Source organism: Monodelphis domestica, chromosome 8 (genome assembly GCF_027887165.1).
Source record: "Monodelphis domestica isolate mMonDom1 chromosome 8, mMonDom1.pri, whole genome shotgun sequence".
Taxonomy (NCBI): domain Eukaryota; kingdom Metazoa; phylum Chordata; class Mammalia; order Didelphimorphia; family Didelphidae; genus Monodelphis; species Monodelphis domestica.
Genome location: NC_077234.1, coordinates 239275859 through 239300322, shown reverse-complemented (window position 1 = coordinate 239300322; position 24464 = coordinate 239275859). Strand labels below are relative to the sequence as shown.

General features: G+C 41.4%; 1 protein-coding gene across 4 annotated transcripts in view; it reads right to left on the bottom strand.

Annotated features, from left to right (window-relative positions):
• NHS (NHS actin remodeling regulator) overlaps window positions 1-24464 on the bottom strand; it is a 440898-nt gene that overhangs the window by 74950 nt on the left and 341484 nt on the right. The window contains exon 1 of one of the 4 annotated variants that reach the window (XM_056808656.1): window positions 15943-17104. The exons of the other annotated variants lie outside the window; for them this stretch is intronic. The gene's annotated coding sequence lies outside the window, so the exon portion shown is untranslated. Of the gene's footprint in view, window positions 1-15942; window positions 17105-24464 lie in introns of those variants that run through there. 4 annotated transcript variants of the gene reach the window in all.

The window sequence follows — 24464 nt, the reverse complement described above, 5'->3', positions numbered from 1 at the left end:
CAAAGAAAATGTATTGTTTCTACTAATTCACTTTGCCAAGAATTTGGACAGTGTATAAAAATACCCATTTTGTATATCCCTAAAACTAGACAATTACAGGAGTTCTGTAATATCCATTTTTGGTGATAATGGGCAGATCACCACTCAGGGAAGTACTGCAATAAAAGTTATTACTTAATTACTACTATAGTAAAAGGTACCTGGTAAAAGAAATTTTTCATGATGACTAAAGGATACAGATAGAATTGCTATCTCTTGAAAGTATTATTATTCCCCCCACACATACACACACTTTTTTTTAAACCCTTACCTTCTGTCTTGAAATCACTACTGCGTATTGGTTCCACGGCAGAAGAGGGGTAAGGGCTAGGAATGGGGGTTAAGTGACTTCAGGATCCCACACCTGGGAAAAATATCTGAGGTCAAATTTGAACCCAGGACCTTCCATCTCTAGGCATGGCTCTCAACCCACTGAGCCATCAAGGTGCTCCCATTCCCTTAAAAACCAAAACCAAAACCAAAACCCTTATCTTCCATATACTTCTTCCAATACTAGGTATTGACTTCAAGGCAGAAGAATGGTAAGGGCTAGGCAATCTGGATTTAAGCAACTTACCCAGGGTCCCATTGCTAGGAAGTGTCGGAGGCTATATTTGAACCCAGGACTCCCTGTCTTCACCACTGAGCCACCTCGATGTCCTTATTATTCCCTCGTGCAATATTCACTCTAGTTTCTGGTCTATCTTTGGACATATGTGGTAAGAGAAGGGAAGACCGACCCTCGTGCCCGATGGCTTGGGTGAACCCGAGTGCCTAAATCTTTAACGGTGACTTCTCCTTGGGTTTGCCCTTCTTCCATTTCAGTGTTACAAGAGCAGCCCAAGTCTCTGCCTCTCCTGTCCACCTGTGGTGTGCGCAGCAGTCCTGAGAAAGCTGGGAGTTCCCTTTCCCATTCATTGTCGGGCGATTTTTGCCACTCTCCCTCGGAGTGGCGGGATGGGCTTCGTCAGAGGCAGAGCCCAGAAGCCCACACAGCTCTGCTGGAAGGCCTTTGATCTCTGCGAAGCTCAGAAGCGCCTGCTCCGAGGGCCAGCCACAAACTGGTCCAGAGATCAAACACAAAGGGCGGCGCAAACAGGGACCGGCCTTCCCTGAACTCAGCTGAGCGTCTCTGAAGGGAACTCCGCAAGGTCACCGGAGCGGAGCCAGAACGCTCCTCTCCCCTCCCAGTCCAGCCCTGGCCCCCCAGCTTCCCCAGGCAGAGCAACAGCCTCGGCAGGCAGCGCCCCCTTGATCTGCCACAGCTGAGGTTTGGATGAATGAACTGGGCAGGAACCATTTGGCTCGGACTTGAAAAGCTGCCAATGAGACCGGAAACCCGAGACAAGTCGCCTCTTCAGGAGACAGGCGAGAATCAAGGTAAAAAATGCTCACAAATGTCCAAAATAAAGAGTCCCTCCTCGCCGCGCCTTGATCTTTTCCCCCGGCCGTACAACGCTCCCCAATCCCCAGCCTGAAGCCGCTTTCATTTTGATGCTGCTTTAGCAGAGACAGGGAAGGAAGGGGGGGAGTGGCAGTCACTGACTTGTGACCTGAAGGGCCCCGGAGTCCAGCCCCTTCCTTCTGCACATCGCGCCTCAACTCGAAAAGCCCCGGACAAACCAAGGGCCCCAGCCTGATAGCTCCCCCTTGTTGGCTATGGCACTCAAGGTAAGTAAGGGAAGGGCTTCAGGCTCCCGCCACCCACCCATGTCTTGATTCCCCTGGGGTTCTCTTCCCCAATTAGAATGGGAGCTCCTGGAGAACAGGGGCTTTCTGACTATTTCTATTTGTACCTCTACCACTGAGCACAAAGTAAGAGCTTACGAAATGCTTTCCCCATCCATTCATTGGCTAGCACAATGCCTGGTACACAGGAGGATCTTAATAAAAGTTTATTGGTCCATTCATTCTACCAACATAAAAAAGGCTGTAGGAGACATTTCAGTGTATTGAGAGCCAGTTCTGTAGAGGAGAGGTCTTGGGTTCAAATTAGGCCTCAGATACTTCCTAGTTGTGTGACCCTGAGCAAGTCACTTAACCCCCATCACCTAGCCTTTACTGCTTGTCTGCCTTGAAACCAATATACAGGATTGATTCTACGATGGAAGTAAGGGTTTATTTAATTTTATTTTTTTTTTAAAGCTGGGCATTGGAATGACTGATTAATCTTGGGTCTGTCTAAATAGTAATTAAAGCAAAGATAAGAGTATCACTAGAAAGTGATGATTCAGATTTTAGTGCAATCAACTTTGGTGTTTTAAAGTCAGCCCATATAATGGCAAAATAGCAATGACAAATATTTATGTAGCACTTTAATTGAGAGGCAGGGTAGTGTAATGGATAGAGAGCCAAACTTGAAGCCTGAGTTCAAGTCCTGCCTCTGACACATATTAATTAAGTCACCTTAGGCAGTTCTTGAAGGCTATACATTACAGAAAAGGTGCAGACCTGCATTATCTGTCAGATCCCTCTATTAATGAAATCATACTCTTATGATCAGTTTTGTGGCATGGTAGATAGAGCATCAGGCCTGTCAAATCCAGCATCAGACATTTCCTAGCCCTGTGACCCTGGGCAAGTCCCTCAATCCTGTTTGTCTCAGTTTCTTTAGCTGGAAAATGAGTGGAGAACGCAATGGCAAACCACTCCAGTAACAGTGCCAAGAAAACTCCAGTCATGAAGCCTAAGCTTCTATTGAATAACAATGCCCTTTACAGAGTCTTATCTCCCCACCATATATGCCTTTGGAGTTCAAGAATCAAGTCTTAAAGATCTTTGCATCTGACCTAGGACAATGCCACTGGACATGTATATACTCAACAATCCACTATTTTAATAAATAGATGAAGGGGAGGGTAGATGGATAGATAGACCTAGCATATATTCTCCTTTAATGAATAGATGCTATATCAAAGGACAGACCTAAGTGGTACTGATCTCGGCTTACACTATGATTTTATGACATTTAAATGAATGTTTCTAAACCTCTCAAAAATAGTTTGTTCTTTTAATAGGTAAACATTTCCTCCTGCAATCTGTTTACATTTTTAGATTGCTAGGTAAACCCTCCTCTTAAATATAAGTTCAAAAGTAAACTTCATCCCAACACAAATCCAAATATTTATAGATTCTGAATTGATCAAATCTGAATTAATGTGATTTTCCTATAGCGTTAATGCAAGTATGATATGAAGGATAAGAAATGTCTTTTTCCCCTTAAAAATCTCTCTTAAATAAGACCTCAATTTTTATGTGAATTATTAATTAGGTTTTTGCTTTGACAAGAACTAATGTGGTATAAAAGGAAGAGTATTAAGCTTAGAGTCAAGAGATAACTGGGTTCAGATTTCTCCTCCAATAAATACTAACTGTGCCATCATAGAGAAGTCACTTAATTTGTCTGCATCTCAGTTTCCTCATTTGTAAAATGGAATAATCATTCTTATAACACTTCTCTTTCAGAAGTGTTGTGAGAATCGATTAAGGCAACATGAATTATATTAAAATTTAAAAACCTTAAAAGTGCTATCTCATTCTAGCTATAATTATTTTAAAAAGTAAAATTAAGCTATATTTTAAAAGATAAAATTAATCCACAAGGCAGCTTACTCATAGAAATTCAGTGAAAAATTTTAGATGTTTGTGTAAATGTGCATGCTAGATGGTATACTGGATATAACACCGAGTCTGGAGTCAGAAAGGCATCTTCCTGAGTTCAAATCTGGCATCAGATACTTACTAGCTGTGTGACCCTAGGCAAGTCACTTAACCCGGATTGCCTAGCCCTTGCCACTCTTTTGCCTTAAAATTGATAAGACAGAAAGTAAGGGGTTTGAGGGTGTGTTTTAAAAATATATTATTCAAAAATGTTTTAATTAGTTCCCTCATCTGTAAAATGAGCTGGAGATGGAAATAGCAAACCAGTCCAATATCTTTGCCAAAAAAATCCCAAATGAAGAGTTGGACACACTTGAAAAATGACTCAATGACAAAATGTGCAAGCATCTGTACAGGAAAAACATTATTTATCAAGGCAGCAACTTTACATTTAATCTGTTTTTATTTTCTTTCTGTCTCCTTCCTTCTCTCTTCCCTAGCTGTCTTTTCTGTTTCCCTTTCTTTTTTCCTCTCTCCTGTTTGTCTGTGTCTCTTTTCTCTTTGTCTCTATCTCTCTTTTCTCTGTTGTTTTCTTGATCTCTGCTTACCTCTCTCTCTCTCTTTCTCTCTCTCTCTCTCTCTTTCTCTCTCTCTCTCTCTCTCTTTCTCTCTCTCTCTCCCTCCCTCTTTCTCAGAGCCACCTCTCTGTGTTTCGGTTGCTGGATCCCTCTCTAGGTTTCTGTTTTTTTCGGTCTATCTTATCTTACTGTTTTTGCTCTTTTTACTTCCAAAATTTCCCACAGGGACTTGGGCGGGGTATGTCTCTATACATATCTATTCACCAAATCTCATTCTATGGCACACAGCAGCTCAGAAGCAAAATGCTAAGAACCCCTCCCCCCAGCCTCTAGAATGGGGTACAGTGGCCTTGCCCTCACCCTCAAAATCTGGCTCCAGATTTATTCCTGTTGGAGAGTCATAATGCAGAGCTTCACCAACTCCATGATGCCAGCGCAACAGATCTTGGCAGAACAAGAAGTTCCAGAAAGGAAGAAGGGACTTTCCATTGCTCCAAGCAATAGCATAGGTGGGATTAGGCATAGGTGTGGGAAGGGGAGGCAAGAAGGCTCTAGACCAAGGGTAAGGATGCAGTGACATACATCCCTGGGATTTAGCCAGAGCCAGATTCTTGGCCAAGTGGCATACAGGGCCACTTTCTGAGTGGTTCAAGGTTCAAGAGGCAACCCTAAAGTTACTTTATAATACACCAGATCACCTCTATGGCTTACCAAATACCCAGATTGCCCAAGAAAGAAAGAAAAGTGTCTAGCTATAGCTACATCATGTCAAAACAACTGGTTATTTTGGCTAACCCGACCCAAACAATAAATGACCTTAAAATATCACAGAAACTGGGGTAGCTAGGTAAGAGTGCCAGGCTCAGAAGCAGGAGGACCTGGGCTCAAATCTGGCCTCAAACACTTCCTAGCTGGGTGTCCCTGTGCAAGTCACTTAACCCCAGATTGCCTAGCCCTCGCCGCTCTTCTATTTTAGAACTGATACTGTGTGTGTGTTTTAATATACCACTCAAACCTTTTTTCTTCCTTCCATGATTTGGCCAATAGATTCTGTAAAAAAAAATGATAAAGGAAGCCCACAAAACAGTCTACAGTCCCTTTTATATGCCATCATAGAGTCTTTTCTGCTTATTTTATCAAGTACTAAAAACAATGGCAAGGGCAGAATGAGGAGTCATAGATTTAGACGACCTTAGACATCATTAAGTCTGAGTCCTTGTATACCATGGATATCTGTATATATTGATAGACTGGGCTGAATGAAAGGGTTCTATGGTCTGCATATGTCTTGCGAAATCTCATCTTATTTAAAGTTGGTTTTCAGTCAATATTCCAACAACATATTTTCTCCTTTAAAAAAAAAAAATAAAGCTATCAAACCAACAGCTTTTTTGAGCACTGTATTTATTTCCTCTGTTCTCCATGCTCATCTCTGTCAGAATTTCTTCCTTCCACCTTCTTTTTTTGAAGGAGAAGGCGTCACCTTGAACATGTGGACCTCACCAGTAATATATCCCACCTCTCCATCCCCACTGGCTCTCTCCAAATCATCTCCAAGGACCAAGATTTTAGTAAGATATTGATTATTCAAGCAAAAGATAACTTTTGGAAAACGTGTCAATTGTTCTTGTAGAAATCTCCACACCCAATCTAATAAACATTCTAATCATGATCACTACTAGTGACTACATTCAAGTCATTGACCCAAGGTTAATAGTCCATAAAGCAAAAGATGTGAACAGCAGGGGGCTCTTTTAGAAATTAGTTTATCAGCTGGGCACGGTGGCAAATGCTTGTAATTTTTTGGGAGGCTGAGGCTGGAAGATTGATTGAATTTGGGAGTTCTGAGTTGCAGTAGGGAAAAAACCAATAGGGTGTCTTATTAGGTCTAGAACCAATATGGTGAATCCCCAAAGAGTAGGAGGCCTACTAGACTGCCTAAAGAGAACTGAACCAATGCATGATGGAAAAGAAAAAAAAAAGAGAAAGGGGAGGGAGAGAAGAAGGAAGGAAGGAAGGAAGGAAGGAAGGAAAAGAAGAAGGCAGGGAAGGAGGGAGAGAAAGAGGGAAGAAGGAAGGAAGGGAGGGAGGGAGGGAAGCAAGAAGGAAGAAAGAGAAGAAGGCAGAGAAGGAGGGAAGGAAGGAGGGAAGAAGGAAGGAAGGGAGGGAGGGAAGAAGGAAGGAAGAAAGATAAGAAGGCAGAGAAGGAGGGAAGGAAGGAGGGAAGAAGGAAGGAAGGGAGAGAGGAAGGAAGGATGGAAGGGAAGAAGAAAGGAAGGAAGGAATTAGTTTATGGATTTTGAGGACTGTTTTGGTTGGTTGGACTCATTTAAAAAACTGATGCTTTATTTGTAAGTTTGAAAATGATACTTTTGAGGTAGCTACATGCATTTAAATTCAGGAACTATTTATTGACCAGAACTGTGTCAGCCTCTATCAGTGAAGAATTTTGATAGTGACAGGATAGGACAAGTCTATGGTGATCAGGACCAGGAGTTTGACTAGACAAAAGAGATAATAGCAAGAAGACTAGAGGAAGGTCCAGAGATGTCAATGAAGGTGAGCATGAGCAGAGAGATATTATAAGCAAGCAAACAAGTATAGAGCTTGGGAGGACAGGCAATAGGGAACAATTAATCAAATTACAAGAGATGGGAAGAAAGGTCACTCAGGAGTTTCTGAGGACTATGGATTCTTGCTTATCTTCACTTATTAGCAAAGATAATTCATTCATTTAATAAACATGAATTAAGCACTTGCTTTGAGTAAGGCACTGGAAGACATACACAGTTTAGATAAGACATGGTTTCTGCCCTCATGGAGCTTATGATCTAGAAGAAGGACAAAAGACAGAAATAAAATACACAATATTATATGCTGAGTATATTAGAAGGATGACAAGCAAGGAACTATATGTGAGGTCTGAGGTAGAAGGTAGTATCAGGGGGAATATATCTTCATGGAGGAAAATAAGCATTGGGATTAGACTTTTTTAAATAGATAGGAATTTTGAAAGGGGAAAGGAAGAGATTTCAGGTTCAGGAAACAGTATTTGCAAAGGCATAAAGTCAGTTAAGTATAGTACAAATGAGATGGATAACATTTCAGTTCTGGATGTAGTACAGAATAAATGGAGTATAAAATGAAATAAGGCTAGGAAGGCATTGTGAAACCATAGTGTTGAGGGCCTTGAATTGCCAGGCAAAGAAACTTGAACTTTACTTGAGGTGTTAGGTAATGGGGAGCCAGTGAAGATTTTGCAACAGAGGAATGATATGACTAAATCTATGCATGTTACATACCAACAACTTTCTCCACTGGTGGTACAATAGATATTCCAGGCTTGGAATCAAGAAGACCTGGATCAAAATCTGACTTCAGATACTTACTAGCTGTGTGTTCTTGGGCAAGTTACTATGACCTCTGTTTATCTCAGTTTCCTCAACTGTAAAATGGGGATAAAAATAACATCTACCTTCCAGGGTTGTTGTGAAGATCTAATGAGATAATAGTTGTAAAAGCACTTGGCATAGGGCCTGAAGCATAGTTGCTTTGGCTTGTCCTTCATTTCCAAGAGGAACAATGACATCATGGGATGATGTCTTGACTAGAATTAAATTTAAATGAGGCAGAGTTACACAAAATCATCAGCTTCACTCTTCCAGAAACATTCAAGACTAGTGGCAGGACAAAACTCAGGACAACTGGTGATAGGCAGGGATTCAGTCAATGACTTTGGCATCTTCCATGTTGGACCAAGCCCTAAGCATCCCACAGCACCTGCTTCAGCTGTCTTCATGGCTACTGGAACCAAATGTTCTCATCTACCCATTGTGCCAGGGGAAATCTTCACATGCTTGGAATATATATCCCTCTAATTCCCTGACAGGCTTGAGGTTTTTCAGTTACCATAAAAACACCTCATTTAGGCTGTCTGCTGAAAGGTTTTACCAGGAAGTGGCTGCTGCACAATGCTATAGCTTCTTGGATCCACAAGTGAGAGCTGGGTAAAACATGGATATAGTATGTATATACAGACACACACATACAAATTATATATATACTTACTCCCTTCTCGTCTCCTTTTTCTCTTATTTTATAGTCACCAGATCTTATTAAAACCTCTTCTTTCCATTTCCCCAACAAGCTCACTTATTCTTTAACTATATTATCTTGCTTATTGAATTGGTTCTGATCTGGCTATACCTTTTTTCAAAAAGAAAGTAAGAAAGAAAAAACAAGAATGAAAATAGAAAGGAATACAAATTTGATTAAGAAGTGGTAGTGGAGGTGAAGTATATATCAGGAAGACATATTCCTGCATGAAACTCCATGAATTGGAATAGGGAAGCAGTCAGGGGCTTACTTTTATGAGGATCAGCCTTAGGAACAGACACAATATTGGGCTAAGACTGCCGAGCTAGAAGGAGGAGCCAGAAAATGAATATGGGAGGCAAATCACAAAAGTGTTATAGAGGTCATATCTAAGAGTAATGGGGAGGGTTATGCAGTCATCTGATGGAGGTGTCTCCAACAACAGCTGATTTAGGCTGCTGATAATTTTATCCTTCAGAGATTATAGCGGGTGATGATGGGTGGACCTAACGCTGAGCAAAAAGGATGATGTAGTTTCTGAAGAAGAAATAGTGAGAATCAGCAGGAAGATTTTAGGGCTTATGATGGACAAAGAAGAGGATGTTGGGAATAATCACACACACACACACACACACACACACACACACACGACTTTTGCACAGTTAATTTCAACGGGTACACAGATAGGATAGAGTAAATTGAGCCCAGAGAGATGGAAATGTTTCTAAGAATTAATCTGATGGATAAATACAAATGAATCTGATGAGGAAGAAATGCAGCTATGTAGAGCCAGCTAGATTATGAAAAAGATATATGTAGAATAATGGAAGGAAGGGACGGTAGCAGAGGAAGAACATTTGAAAGGCAGAATTGTCCTATAATGTGTTGGTTAAATATATATTAGGCTTCCTAATCATAAGCCTGGAGGCAGCTGTGGCTCACTGTGCCTGGAGTCCAAGCCTTGCCTCAGACACTTGCTAGCTATGTGACCTTGGGCATATTATTTTTAGCACCAGATCCCTTGATGTTCACTATGCACCAAACAGAAAGACAAATGATACTGCTTTTGAGGGGTATGTCACCTTCTGCTTCATAAAACCCCGCTTATGTCTTTAATCACCCTTTCAGAATAATTGTAGAGAATCAAGCACTCAAACACCCATATTACAAGAGTTCATTGGAAAAGTCTAGATAAGAATGCTGAATGGTCCCTATCCTATTAGTATTCTGCAAGCAAATCCTTTCCTATAACCCAGAGTCATCTGTAGCTTGGCAACCCTTAAAATTTCCTTCTTATTGAATTGCCAGATCTTTATCAAAAAAATAATTAGAGGCTTAAACTGGAAGATCAGTTTTGATCATTCATGTCATGCCAACAACAAAAACAATGACAAAAGTACCAAAGCATAACTGTGAGCCACAGAACTGTCCCCAAATGCCCATCCTATGAAAACTTATCAGGAAGTAGTCATAGTCAAAGGTGAGGAGAAGGGAGAAATATCGAATATCAAATGTGCTTATGACATCATTATCTCTTATTTGTGGGTGCAATTCTCAAGTTGCTTCTTCTGAGTTCACCTTGTTCAGAAGCTCAAATTTAAATTTAAATTAAATTAAAATTAAAAAATTTGAATTTAAAAAATTAAAAAAACTTAACCCTTACCTTTTATCTTAAAATCAATATTATGTACTGGTTCTAAGGCAGAAGAGAGGTAAGGGCTAGGCAATGGGGGTTTGCTGCCACATAGTTAGGAAGTATCTGAAGCCAGATTTGGATCCAGGATCTACTGATTCTAGGCTTCGCTTTCAATCCACCAAATTGCTTGAAGCTTCTGGATCCAGCGAGAAGCCTCAAGGTAGGAAGATAGAGGAAGGATAGAAGTTCTGGATGCCATGAGGGGGATGGCGGAGCCAAGTTAGAGATATGAGGTGGCAGGAATGAGTCAGAAATCCAGGCCTTATTAATTATCAAGGAGCCACAGCAAAAACTCCGATCAGTGGACTACTCAGAAGGCTTGTACCCGTCCAGTGATCCAAATTTAATACCACACAGGTCGGAGACATGATAGAGAGAAGAAAGTGCCTGGCCGAAGGCCAGGTCCCAGGTGGGAGAGGTAGATAAGGAAAGGAATCAGCGAGAGCTGAGATCCAAGAGAAAGAGAGGGGCGGAGCTTGCTGCGGCTGCTTTTAATGTCTTTGATATGCAAATATACACAATACATAGGGATGATTATCATTGGTTAATGACAAGGTATAGGTGTGGTTTCTCTTAGCCAGGTGAACACAAAGAAACCTGTTTTCCCGCCTAACCTGGGGGAAGCTGGGGTCAAGGGTCAGAGGCTTTCCCAGCCATGCTCAAGACTGAGCATGCTCTCTTCTAAGACCCTCTGTACATACTAACTGTTTCCCTTGCCCATAGTTAGGGGTAGACTGCTACACTGTCCACCTGCCCCTTGCATAGCCCCCTTGTATCTTAAAGAGAACAAGCATGCCTTCTGTTTTTGTTTTTGTTTTTAATTTATTTCATGTTTGTATCACCTAAATCGATACAAACAGCTCAGTACATGGCTAGTCACACAGCAGCCAGCCTGCTGAATGGTCTGAATGAATGAATGGACCACATCAACATATCTGCGCCAGATGCAAAAACCTAGGCAATCCCCCAAAAGCTCATGGAATAGAAATATAACTGAATGCAGTATAGATTCTGTGTGTGTGTGTGTGTGTGTGTGTGTGTGTGTGTGTGTGTGTGTGTGTATCTTCAGGACAATGATTTTGTTTTTGTTGTTGTTGAGTTGTTATCTCTGACTCTATGTGATTCCATTTGGGGTTTTCTTGACAAAGATACTTGGAGTTAATTTGCCATTTTCTTCTCCAGATCATTTTGCAGATGAGGAAACTGAGGCAAACAGGGTTAAGTGACTTGCCGAAGTGTCTGAGGACAGATATGAACTCAAGGAGAGGAGTTTTCCTGATTCCAAGGCCATCTACCATACCACCTAGCTCCCCCGAAGACAATACTATTTTCCCGAAAAGATAAAAGGCTATTGCCGTTCATTTTTATTTACCTTTTTAGGTGGAACCAGCTGGAGAGTGGGCCAAAGTAGAACAGAGGTAATTAGTTTATTCCCCTCTTCGTTTAACAAGCTCTGGGTCTAACTAGCTTCAAATAGTTATTTTATGCTTGAAGCTAAGTAACAACAACAAAAAATACACTGAAGACTTAGGAATGTTTAGAGTTAACTATCATGGATTCTAGAGTATGGGATTAGTTGTTCTGTTTTCTGGTTATATTTCCCCCATTCACTTGATTCATTTGATGCAAGTTCCTTCTACAACCTCAGGTCATGCATCTCTAACATATGGCTTATTTTTGTGGCTGGTAATGTGTTGGGCATCTCGAGAGGCAATGCTGAGTGTTGGAAAGGTTGATGGTTTGGGAATCAGAAGACTTGATTTTAAGGTCTAGTTGGGAGACCTTAATCCCTCAATCTCTAACTTTTGTCACCAGTCAAAGGGGAATAATAGTACCTGCACTATCAACTTTATAGGGTTGTTTTGAGGGAGGTCCTTTGTAAAGCGCTAAAGAATTATATAAATATAGAAGCCTATAGTTGAAATAAAGGGAACACTTGGAAAGTATAACAATTGTTATTATCCTAAAGATTAAGATAGCATGGTGCCATGGACAAAGGACTGGACTTGATGTCAGGAAGGTCTGGGTTCAAGTTCTGAAAGATCATAGGCAAGATCATTAAATCTCCATGAGCTTCAGGCAACTTTCTAGATTTGTGAAATTATCAGCAAGTGTGGTTGACATCAGTTGACACTGATGAAATCACAAATTCCTTGATGTCCATCAGAATTCTAAGTGTTCAAAAGGAATACATTCTGTTTAATTCCCTCCTGAATGCATTTTAAGTTAATAACATCATAACTCTTACTCTGACTTCAATAATAACTTATTTTTAACTAACACTCCAAAATTTTTACAAAGCCTCTCCAAAAAACAACAGACATATTTTGGGAACAACAAAACTTAAGACTGAATCTGCCTCCATTTCTCCTCACATGGCCATCCAGTAGTCCCAAATCACTAACTTGGTCAGGGTTACACTACACTTTCTGTATAATTATTTCTGAACATTCAATATGTGTAATGGAAAGAGAACTGAACTATGGCGGGAGACCCAAGTTCTAATTCTAGATTTGTCAAGTCCCCAATGAATTCTTGGAGTCTATAAATGAATAAGCAAATAACTAATCTCCTTGAGCCTCTGTTGCTAATAGCTATGGTTGTCTTTATTTTTTGGAGTTAGAAAGAATCTTGATGGCCATATAATCTAAGCCCTTTCCACAAAAGTGCCAAACTAATGAGTTTGTATTGGCAGAAAGTTCTGAATGGAACTTTCTGAATGCCAATGGAAGCAGGATAGATACATGTATTTTGCTGCAGTTTGAGAATGTCTATGACCAAATGACTCTTCCAAAGTCAAATAAAAAAGTCAGAGGAAGAGTTGAGTAAAGGACTCCTGCACTCTCCGGTGGCTAATTTTTTTTTTTTAACTTGTACCTCTTAGAGAGACTCCAGTAAACTTCCAATTTAGGGTGCCAAACTTCATTTGAAGAAGAGACCTTTTCCATGACCAGTGGTTTTGAGATTGCCATCCCCTCTGTACCTTCATAAATGGTCACTGAAAGTTGCTGTGGCCAAAATATGTGTCATAGCAATCATGGCTTTAGAGATGGAAAGGCCTTCAAAGACCTGTAGGATCATGGGACTATAAATTCGGAGCCATAAGGGGCATCAATGGCCATCTAGTTTAACCCCCTTCCAAAATTGTTAGGAGCTCCTGATAAGTATCAAGGAAAGTTCAAGCTTCTTTGCCTGGCATTCAAAGTAATCTGGTTTCAGAATGCCTTTTCAGTCCCATCTCATATTATTCCCCTCAATTTACTGTGTATTCCAACCAAAAGAAAATACTTCTCCTCCCCCTTCTTTCCTAATTTGTACTCCACTGTCTTTGCTCACTATTTCCTATGACTGGAATAGCTTCCTTCTAGAACCAAAGGTCACTTTCATGCCATGACCAGGCACCAGAGGAGTTCAGTGGAGAAAAGGACATATACAGGGATGAGTACATTTCTCAAATGAGAAAATTCTAGCTGATAATGTACATGCCAATTTCTTGACTCCTCTTAACAGACATTTTCATGGGAATTCACCCTAGTCCGGTCTTTCTTGTGGGAAAGCCAAGGAAGGGGAAGTGGATTTTCCCAAGGTCACAAGGAATCGGTCTCTTGGAAAGAAGACTAGCTTTCTCACTAGTAGCCTCAGAGAAGCTGTATTTCCCTTCTCAGGCTCCTTAACCCCACTGACCTTCCCAAAGGCTTGGTTTTCACCATTATGAACTTGTACCTCTGTTTCTAGTTATATCTCACCTTAGTTTCAAAAGCAGTTTCTCTTCACTCAGTTCAACCAGCTATTTAACTACTAGCTTCAGGGATCTGTGCTAGGAAGAGAACAAAAGGATACAAGGACAATAATGAAAGTCTTTGCCCTCAAGAGGCTTATATTCTACTGGAGAATATACATTATTCCCTATGCTCAAAGGACATTGCTCCCAAGTTCAAGGAACAAGACTGTCTCTCCTCACGCACAAAATTCTGCTAAAGTTTAAGGGGTCTCTCAGTTACCCCAGTCTCATGTCATCTAGTACCAAGTCTCATGGGGCTTCAGTGTGACATGGTAGAAAAGATCCAAATGTGGAATAGAGGACAGAAGTGAGGGGACAAAAGCACAAGTAACAAGCAAAGTTGGGCTTCCCAAACATTCATGGGCCCTACTACTGGAAGTACAGAGTTGTCAAAAACCATCCCTGCATCTTATCCATTTTTGCCTTCAATGCAGGGGTATGTGAGCTACTTACTTAAAGCTCTGCTTCTATTGTTGTTCCCTAGGCCTTTCTCTATCCTTTCTAGGTTCCCCAAGTCTCCCCTACCCCCAATCTCACTCTGCACTGCAGTTGCTGAAAACAGTGTCCTCTGAGTGATTCATGGCTATGACCCCTGGTTTTCTGACAGTTTAATGTTTGAATGTCTCAGGTCCATTCTGCTGAAATGTTTGTCCCTGGACTAGCCAAAAATGGGGTTAGGCAGGAGTCTATCTGAAACAAGTGGAGGGCTATTTTTGGACATTATTCATTATCTCTGACTTTTTCACAAGCAGATGTGAAAACACAAACTGATGGCCAAGAGGTAACAAGATGAACATTCTCATGAAATGAATAGCCCCAAGCCAAAACAGCAGAAGACCATGGGCTATTATTTAAGCACCATCCGCCATCTTGACCTGACCACTATAACCTTCCCTGGATGGTACATGATTTTTTTTTCCTTCAGTGACCGCATATTCCAACCACATCACATGACCAGCTCAGCTCAAGCCAGGTATGTATGTCCAGGTATAATATTCTATCCATATGGATGGGTATAGCCAATATGCCCTGTTGTGCTACTGATTTCTAGAGAAGGTGGTGATGACTGGACAGGTATGAAGATGGAGCAGGAAGGATGGGGTTAAATGCTCTCTAAAAGGAAACACACACACACACACACACACACACACACACACAGCAGCAGCAGCAGCAGCAGCAAAGCTTTCTCCTCTCCTCATTCTGCTTCTCCAAACAGTCCTTTTACCTTAAAGCATTATGGCCAGATTCCTTATCACTATCAAAATGTCACAAGAATCCAAAGCCACAGGGGCACCACAGGCCAAACCATCTGGTACCTCTCCAGGCTTCAGACCTGTCCTCCGCCCAAGTCCTCCTCCTTCCACCTGCAGATCTCCAAAGTCCAGAAGAAAGCGCCTTGGCTCAGTGCTGGCTGGCTGCCTCTGCACCTCCATTCCTGGGGGAGCATCAACGCTACATGGCCAAGTCTCACATGCAACAGCAAAGGATTCAGGCTGCAGACTGAACCCGCTACTGCTGAGGCAAAACTTCAAAGCAGCTTCTACATATTTCCAATGCGCACACTCACACACACTCACACTCACACTCACACACGACTAAAACAAAAACTCCTACCATCTCCCTTCTGTCCTCTGAAGAATGCACTGGGAATGTCCGCAGGAGCAGCTCTGCACAAGCCGCTGCCAGCTGAATTACCATTGGGGGGCTCTCCGCTCCAGCCTGTGCTGAGGATCTATCTCTCCGTGTGGTTGCAGCTCCCCCCCCCCCAAGTTCTCCCACCACGTACGGTGTGAGGAATCAGTTAAAAATGACGTCACTGCTGATTTTTGTTCCCCAATTACTTGCTCGAAAAGCCGAAGCTGCTCCTTACTCTCACTCTCACCCCTGCAATGGCCAGTGAACCTGGTCACGGAGGGCTGGGGCCGGGGGCGGGGGCGGGGTGGGGGGCGCCGGGAGATCCGCCCCCGACACGAGCCCATCCTTACCCACCTAGGTCACTGGTGTATAGGACATCAGGCTTTGAAGTGCATTCCCCTGCCCCTTCCAGCAGCTTCCTTCTCCTTTGCCCCCCTCCCTATCCCCCCCCCCCACCCCGCACCCCGCACTTCAGGGATCGCTCTGCCTGGCAAAAAGCCCAAGGATTGCGACCTCACCGCGTACGGTACTTTTCCGGAGCAACCTCCAGGGAAATGCAGATGTCAGGCAGGTATGCAGTCTCCAGGCTGGGAGCAGCAGTAACAGGCAGAGAGCGACAACCTCTTTCCCATTCTGCCTTCTTCCCCTTTCCTCAGAAAAGACAGGGCCCTCTCTGGTGGCTTTCTGTAGTCTTGGATTGAAACTGCATTCTACATTTTTGAGGCTAGAACGAGCCCATCATCAAAGCCTGACTAACTCTAACTTCCCAGTCACAGAGAGAATTGTGAATGGAGGCTGCCTGGGAAGGAGGGCGCCTACAAGTCGGGAGAGATACTATGTGCCTCACAAAGGCTCCAGCTGCAGCTACTGGGCTCAAGAAACGGGTACCTCCCTGGTCAGGACATCCAAGGGATCACTGGAAAATCAGGCACCCCTCTACCAGGAACCCCCCAATGAAACCACCACTGCAAAGACAAACCTCTAGAGAATAAGCCTTAGAGATTCGGAACGGACAAAGCACTGCCATAATATCCAGGCTTTGAGAGCCTTGCCTTGGTAGGTAAGCTCCCGCGCGCTCTCTCTCTCTCTCTCTCTCACTGCCTCATTGATTTACATCCCTTTCCTAACTGGCCGGCGGGATGCTGCAGCAAAATCTCTTGGCCAGCAGGCAGGACTGGTGCAAGGAGCCCTGCTTGTGAGCAAAGTGTTGCCACTCCACAAACACTTCCTCTGTTCCCTGAAGATCTCCAGCTTGAGCAAGGCTGAAAAAGAACCTGCTAAAAATAATCTCACCCCTGACTCTGCTGCAGTGAGTTGCAGCAACCTGACTCCAGCCACAAACTCAGCAGCGGTGGTGGCAATAGTAGCGGTGGTGGCAATAGTGGCGGTGGACGCAGCAGCAGCAACAGCAGTGGCGGTGCCAGCAGCAGCAGCAGTAGCAGCAGCAGCATCATAGCAAAAGGCCAGCCACAAAGCGGGGCCTATGTGTTAAGGCAGGCTGATTGTCACCAAGCTCCCCCACCCCACTCTCCTGCCCTTCCAACAACATACACACATCTCCATCTTCATTTCTCATACCTCTGTATTTTCTTCTCGGATAGCCCTGCAGCTTGTTCTCAGAGTTACCCATCCCTGGTGTGAAAGTCAGTGGTAAATGGCATCTTAAGAGAGCCCCAGTGATCTAATGGATGGCAGCTACTTAGCTTTGTATCCTCTCTTTCCCTCTCTCCCCCTCTCTCTCCCCCCCCCCCCTCTCTCTCTCTCTCTCTCTCTCTCTCTCTCTCTCTTCCTCTCCCTCCCTCTCTCTCTCTCTCTCTCTCTCCCTCTCTCTCTCTCTCTCTCTCTCTCTCTCTCTCTCTCTCTCTCTCTCTCTCTCTCTCTCTCTCAGCAGAAGAGTCAGAAACAATCTAGTATAGCAGCAGCTGCAGCATCTACATCCCTGGCAAGGCATGTGCATTTGTATCATATATATTATGCATAGGGGGCCCCTGTGAATTTCTGTATACTGCTGATTGATCTCTAAATGCTTATGTGTTCCACCCATCAAATGCTACAAACAACAAAGACTTTAAAACAGTAACATACACAATGTCTTGCAGAAATTTACTGGTTACTAGTATAAAATGAGAGCCAGATGAGCATAATTCATACCTGCAATTGCATATGAATGTGTATCTTTGTTGCATACATGTGCATTCATTGCATCCTGTGTATGAACACCAAATTAACTCTGACTGAGACTGGAGAACCAAATAGAGTAAATTAGAGTCATTTAAAATGGAATCTGGTCATTAAAATGCCTCTGCCCTTTGACCCAGAGATTCCAGTCTATATCTCAAAGAAGTCAATGATAAAAGGCAGGTCTCATAGATCACAAAATATGTACAACAGCAGCACTTTTTCAGTAGTAGCAAAGAACTAAAGCAAAGCAACCACTCATCCCCTAGGAATGGCTAACAATCTGAGGTACATGAATGAAATGGATATGGCTAGATTGTAAGAAATCAGGGATGTAGGGAATGTAGGGAAATATGAGAACATTTACATAAGCTGATATGAAATGAAGCAAACTACCTGGAAACATTATCCACAAAGACCACAACCATGCAAATGGACAACAACAATCATCGCCAATACAACAAAATAAATGAAACTGAACATTGAGAAATAACAATTACTAGGATTGACCCCAAGAAGACATAAAAAGGAACCTTCTCTCATTTCTTTGCAAAGGTAGGAAGCCTTGATTATTGATTACTGCATATAATGCTAGACTTCTTTTTTTGATGTGTTGGTTTTGCTGTATTTTTTCTTCCTGTTTTTTATTCTTTATTAAAAAGGCTGGCTCTCTGAGAATGGGAGGGGAGACATAATAGGAAACAACAGTTTAAAAACAATATATAAAAACTCTATTTATATAGTTAAAACTATGTATATACATATGTGAATACTTATATATATATATATATATGTATATATATATATATATACATATATATATAAAATACATATTCACACAAGTTTGTGAGACTAGGGTTTCCTATCTTGCCTAGGCTAGAAGTAAAGCTTAAGTAAAGCTCACTAGCTTTCTCTACAAAACATTGATTGGAACAGAAACTTTCCCAACTTGGGCGGTTTGCCTCTCCTTAGGCAGCCTGGTGGTCCTCTGCTTCTAGGGGCTTGTTATACTGGTACAGGGCTTATGTGGACACCTTATTAGCTTTGATCATACTGCAGGTCTTTAGTTCCAAATGCAAGTGGCCTCTAAGGCTCAGCCTCTCCATAGGGAGAAGCAACAATAGTACTACCACCCAGCTGAGAGAGAGAGAGAGGAAGAAGAAGAAGAAGAAGAAGAGGAAGAAGAAGAAGAAGAGGAAGAAGAAGAGGAAGAAGAAGAAGAAGAAGAAGAAGAAGAAGAAGAAGAAGAAGAAGAAGAAGAAGAAGAAGAAGAAGAAGAAGAAGAAGAAGAAGAAGAAGAAGAAGAAGAAGAAGAAGAAGAAGAAGAAGAAGAAGAGGAAGAGGAAGAGGAAGAGGAAGAGGAAGAGGAAGAGGAAGAGGAAGAGGAAGAAGAAGAAGAAGAAGAAGAAGAAGAAGAAGAAGAAGAAAGAAGAAAGAAGGAGGAGGAGGAGGAGGAGGAAGAGGAGGAGGAGGAGGAGGAGGGATGGAGGAAGGAAGGAAGGAAGGAAAGAAGAATCCAGTCAAAATACCTTTTGAATTAGAGATAACTAAGAATTTGTCTCATATATATATAATACATATGTATGTAAATGTATAATATTCTATGCAAAGTACTATTCCAGCTAATCTTCAAAGCATGCTTGAGCAAAGACTGACTTTACATACCCATTTTCCAATTATCAATTTTTCCCAAAAGGACAGGGTTTTGCAAATGGACAGACTTCCATATATGAGATGAGTTGTATAAACAGAGAATCTACCAACATCCAAAAGGGTCAAAGAAAATCCTTAAGACACTCAAAAATTAAATGACTTGCAAAGTTATATGGTAAGTTAGTGACAGAATTAAGAGAAGCCCTTAGGGTCTTCAAAATTCAAGAACTGCCTCTTTCAGGAGGTCTTCCCAAGTAATTAGTGTCCTCCTCCTCATCAGTGTTTATGTTTTACATATTTACTGCATTTATTTATCAACATCTTGTATCCTAGTAAAATATAAGACCCCAGGGGGGAGGGACAGTGTAACTTCTATTTATGTATCCTCAGCCCCTTGGCATACAGTAGTTGCTTAATAAATGCTTGTTGGTTGATTCTTATTAAGGTTTACTGACTTACTTGGACAGGTTACATATCTCATGGAGTAATTAAGAGACTTATACATTGGGTAGATGCACTACAGAGAAACTTTGAATGGTTTATAAATAAGGAAGTTTATTAGGAAAAAACCCACCTTCTTTACAATAACCAAAGTAAAAATCTTTTTCTTTCTTCCTCTTGTTGTGGAGGGAGAAGAGGTAGTGTCATTTACAGATTACCACATAGCGTATATATCTGTGGCATGATGAACTATGGAATCTAGTTGAATTACATTTGCCTCTGATTGCTTTCCTAGTTCCCTCCCTGCCCACCACTTTCTGATTCCCTCTAAATTATAGAGTGACAATAATTCTATTTTAAGTGTGGGGTTTTGGTACAGTGCCAATTGATATGGTTCTCAAATTACTAAAAATATAGCGGCAACTCCCACATCACATTACCCTACATGATGCCAATTCATAACGTTAGCATTAAGGCATTATAACCAAACCCTAACACAATTTCTGGAACATTGCTATAATGTCTTTAAGCCAATTACCTAAGCTCACCCGGTCTCAACTCTTTATTCTTACAAACCCCATCCTTAGCTCAGCAGACTGTCACATTTTTCTTTTTTGTGTGCAACCAATGAATGATCTACGTTGGAATATTCCTGACCTTCATCTCTGATTTTCAGACTTTTTAGGCAACAAACACAAAACTTATACTTCTAGAATTAAGATGTTATAATCGTTTTTATGTTGAATATAGATAAAAGAAACAAAGTCTATATAAAAAAAGAAAGTGGTCACATGAAACACACCAGAACAATCTTTTATTCCTGACCGCTCTCTTTTCCAAACAGTACAATCCCAAAGAAACAGATATTTATTACACACTGATGGATTCCCACACTATTGCTTTCTAAGTTCTAGAGTTGTTTTGTTTTTTTAACGTTTACTTTCAGCCTTAGTTACTAACTCTAAGACAAGGGCAAGGGCTAAGTAAACTGGGTTAAGTGACTTATCCAGAGTCATACAACTATGAAGCTTTGGAGATCACATTTGAACCCGAGATTTCCCATCTCCAAGCCTGGAATTCTATCCACTGTATCACCTAGGTGCCTCTAAATCCTATAGTTTTAAAAGCTTTTCAGGCACTTACACTACATCCTCCTTCCCACAACATACTCAATGTACATTTGAGCAGTAATAGGTATTAGTGACTTTGAAACCAGGAAGATTTAGAAACATGTCCTACCCTTGGACACAAGCTAGCTGTATGATCCTGGCAAAGTCACTTAATTTTTCAGTGATCTGAGCAACTCTCTAAAACTATCAATTGCAGAGAAGGCACTGACCGGCATTGACTGAATCAAGTAAAATAAAATCAATCTGCATTTATTAAGTATTTTATTAAGTATCTAATATGTGTCAGGCCCTGTGCTAATCACAAATAAGGGCAAAAAAAAGGGGGTAGCTGGGTAGCTCAGTGGACTGAGAGCCAGACCTAAAGATGGGAGGTCCTAGGTTCAAATCTGGCATCAGACACAGAAGAATTTTGGATGATGCTACAGATCGCATATCCCAGGTTTGTCTGAAGGAATGAGTTGGCATATTTTGTATTTTTAAAAGATTTGAGTTGTTCAGTCATTTGTCAGATGTGCCTTCCCCTTACCATTCTTCTGCCTTTGAACCAATATACAGTATTGATTCTAAGATGGAAGGTAAGGGTTTAAAAAAAAAGAAAAGGCAAAAAACCCCCCCCAAAACCCTAGTCTGTGCTCTGATAGAACTCATAGGTTAATACAGGAAACATGCAAATCACTATGTAGAAACAATATATTCAGGGAGATTCTTTATCTGAAAGTATACTAGCAAGTGGCACAATGGATAGAATGCTGGGCTTGGAGTCAGGAGTAGGTTCAAATCAGATCTTAGACACTAACTGTCTGATTCTGGGAAAGTCACTTCACTCTGTTTGCCTCAGTTTCCTCAACTGGAAATGAGCTGGAGAAGGAAATGGTACAATGTCTTTGCCAAGAAAACTTGATATGGGATCATCAGAGAGGACCCAAATGACTCCACAACACCCTATTCCAGAGGTATCTGATCCCCAGGCTTGCCGCATGGCTGGACAATACTCCTCATTATTATTGCCTGAACCACATTAAAATAGAATGTGAATGGCTAAGTGGCCTCTAGTCCTCGAGACCCCACCACCCTATCAGTGGTCTGATAATGGGAGTGCATTTCCTGACCTTCGCTGGAAAAACAGGGAAAGGATAAAGAGCACTGGTAAGCGAGCCTCAGCATCTCTCTCTTTTGGTCCAGCATCCTTGGCGTTCCCTTAGCCTACTTTGTAGAGCAGCCCAATCTTCCCAAGGAGTAAGCTTTGTCCCATTCACCAGGCGTGGCTATTTAATGTCCCAGTCTCACAGGCTACCTAAGAAATATTCAGCAAGAAAGATTTGGAACAAATGACTGCCTTCTCCAGCAATGATGCTAGCCAACCATCTGACCTCCTCCTAGTTGATAGACTGGTGTGATGATAGAACCTGCAGAGCCAGCCCTGAAGGAAGACAGAATGGGTCCTGCCACGGGGGACTTATGAGGAACTGACTCCCTTCTGGCCATCCCCTCCCCTAGCCTGGTGTAGGATCTGAAGTGCTTACAGGGCGACTCCCTAAGAGCTTCCAAGAAAAAAGGCAGATTTTCATTGGGTTAGGGCATTGTGCTGTGCGCAGAGCCAGGAGCCCAGACTAGTTTATCTGAAAATCCATCAGCATCTTCCCTTCCTAGAGCAGAGAGCAAGGACCCAAGGAAGCCCGAAGCATGGGTGTTGCCAACAGAGACCTAACAATTTCTGACCAGGAAGAACTTTGGATGATGCTACAGATCGCATATCCCAGCGTTGTCTGAAGGAATGAGTTGGCATATTTTGTATTTTTAAAAGATTTGAGTTGTTCAGTCATTTGTCAGATGTGTCTGACTCTTTGGGACTCCATTTGGGATTTTCTTGGCAAAGATACTGGAATGGTTTGCCATTTCCTTCTCCAGCTCATTTGACAGTTGAGGAAATTGTGCCAGGCAAACAGGGTTAAATGACTTTCCCAGGGTCACACAGTGTTGGAGATCAAATTTGAACCAGGAAGATTAGTCTTTCTAACTCCAGGTGAGATTCATCTAACTCCAGGTGATATTTGTCTCCAGGTCTAACACTATTCATTGTGCCACTTAGCTGCCCCTTATTTAAATAAACAACAACAACAAACACCCTTTACCTTCTATCTTAAAACCAATACTAGGTATTGGTTCCAAGGCAAAAGAGTGGTAAGAACTAGGTAAGGGCTAGGCAATGAGAGTTAAGTGACTTCTCCAGGATCACATAGCTAGGAAGTATCTGAGACCTCATTTGAACCTCCCATCTCTGGGTCTGGTTCTCAAACCACTAAGCCACCTAGCTGCCCCCATCTGTCCCCTATTTTTAAAAGAACTAAAGGCTAAGGAGTCAGGCAAGATCTCAAAGTATATCAAATCTAATATCTTATTAGCATTTATTTTTATCATCTTAAAATATTAGAATTTATTTTTCTTGCCAAGCATAAGAAAGAAAAGCTGAGAAAAATTCCCTTTCCTCATTTGAAACAGAATGAAAATTTTGTATGTATTTGGGACTTAATCTAGAGTTGGATGTCAGTGATAGGAATTTTCTCATTCAGTATAATAAATGAAACATAATCTAAATTTCTAACACATTTCTTCCACAATCCAAGCCTATACTTCTCGCCAAATTTGCCTGGGCATTTTTGATCTATTCATTTACAATATTCAAATGAATACATTTTCAAATCTATCAGTTGGCTATTTAAATGCCAATAATTTTAACACTAGTTAATATGTGTTATGTATTTTTATACATGAGGATAAATATACACATATATATTTGTGCATAAAGACATATGTAAATATATTAATGATACTTTATAGTTGACACTAGATATAGGAAATAAAGTGTTTAAAAAAAGTTTAAAACTAAAGGGAAATTTGTATTTCTTCCATCTGAGCTGTAGAATGGTGAAACATAAAGCATCTATACCTTTGCAGAAAAGCACCAATTTAGCTAGGGAAAAATCTAGATCCTGCTAGTGTGTTTTAGCTTCTAAATTTTTTATTCCATACACCTGTGTCATTTGGTTTTGCAACATCTACTTCTACCATCTTGAGGAAAGAAACTTCCTGTTGCTCTGAGTCAAACTCTCAATTTTTATTTTTTATTATTTTGTTAAATTTATGTTTGGCTGAATGCCAGTGGGGTCCAAGAAAATGTTTTGGACTGAACTTTTGGGAATGATTTTGGGCTTAGCCTATATATAGTTAAATGCTCTCTAAAGTTTAAGTACCTTTCTTTGAATTCTTGATTTCCATGATGGTAGCCTAGAAAATTAGGAAATCTGAAATCTGTGTTTTTTTCTGAAGCTCTTACATTCACCTTTCAATGAGATATCATCAGTAATAATAATAATAATAATAACAGAAACTTATATAGCACTCTAATGTTTAAGAGTCTAGGGGGTGACATAGGTCCCTGGAGGAAATTTGACCCACTAAGGGAGAAAGTTTTCAGGACTATTTATGGGTTTGGGCATCAGTCTTTTGTGATTTCTATAAGGTTAAATAAAACCTGTCTTAGATGTGATGTTTTGTTAGCCCAGGTGCCTTAGCAGACATGAGCCAAATTTGGACACTCCTAGGGGAGATTCTTGGTAGGGACATGAACTAGATACTGA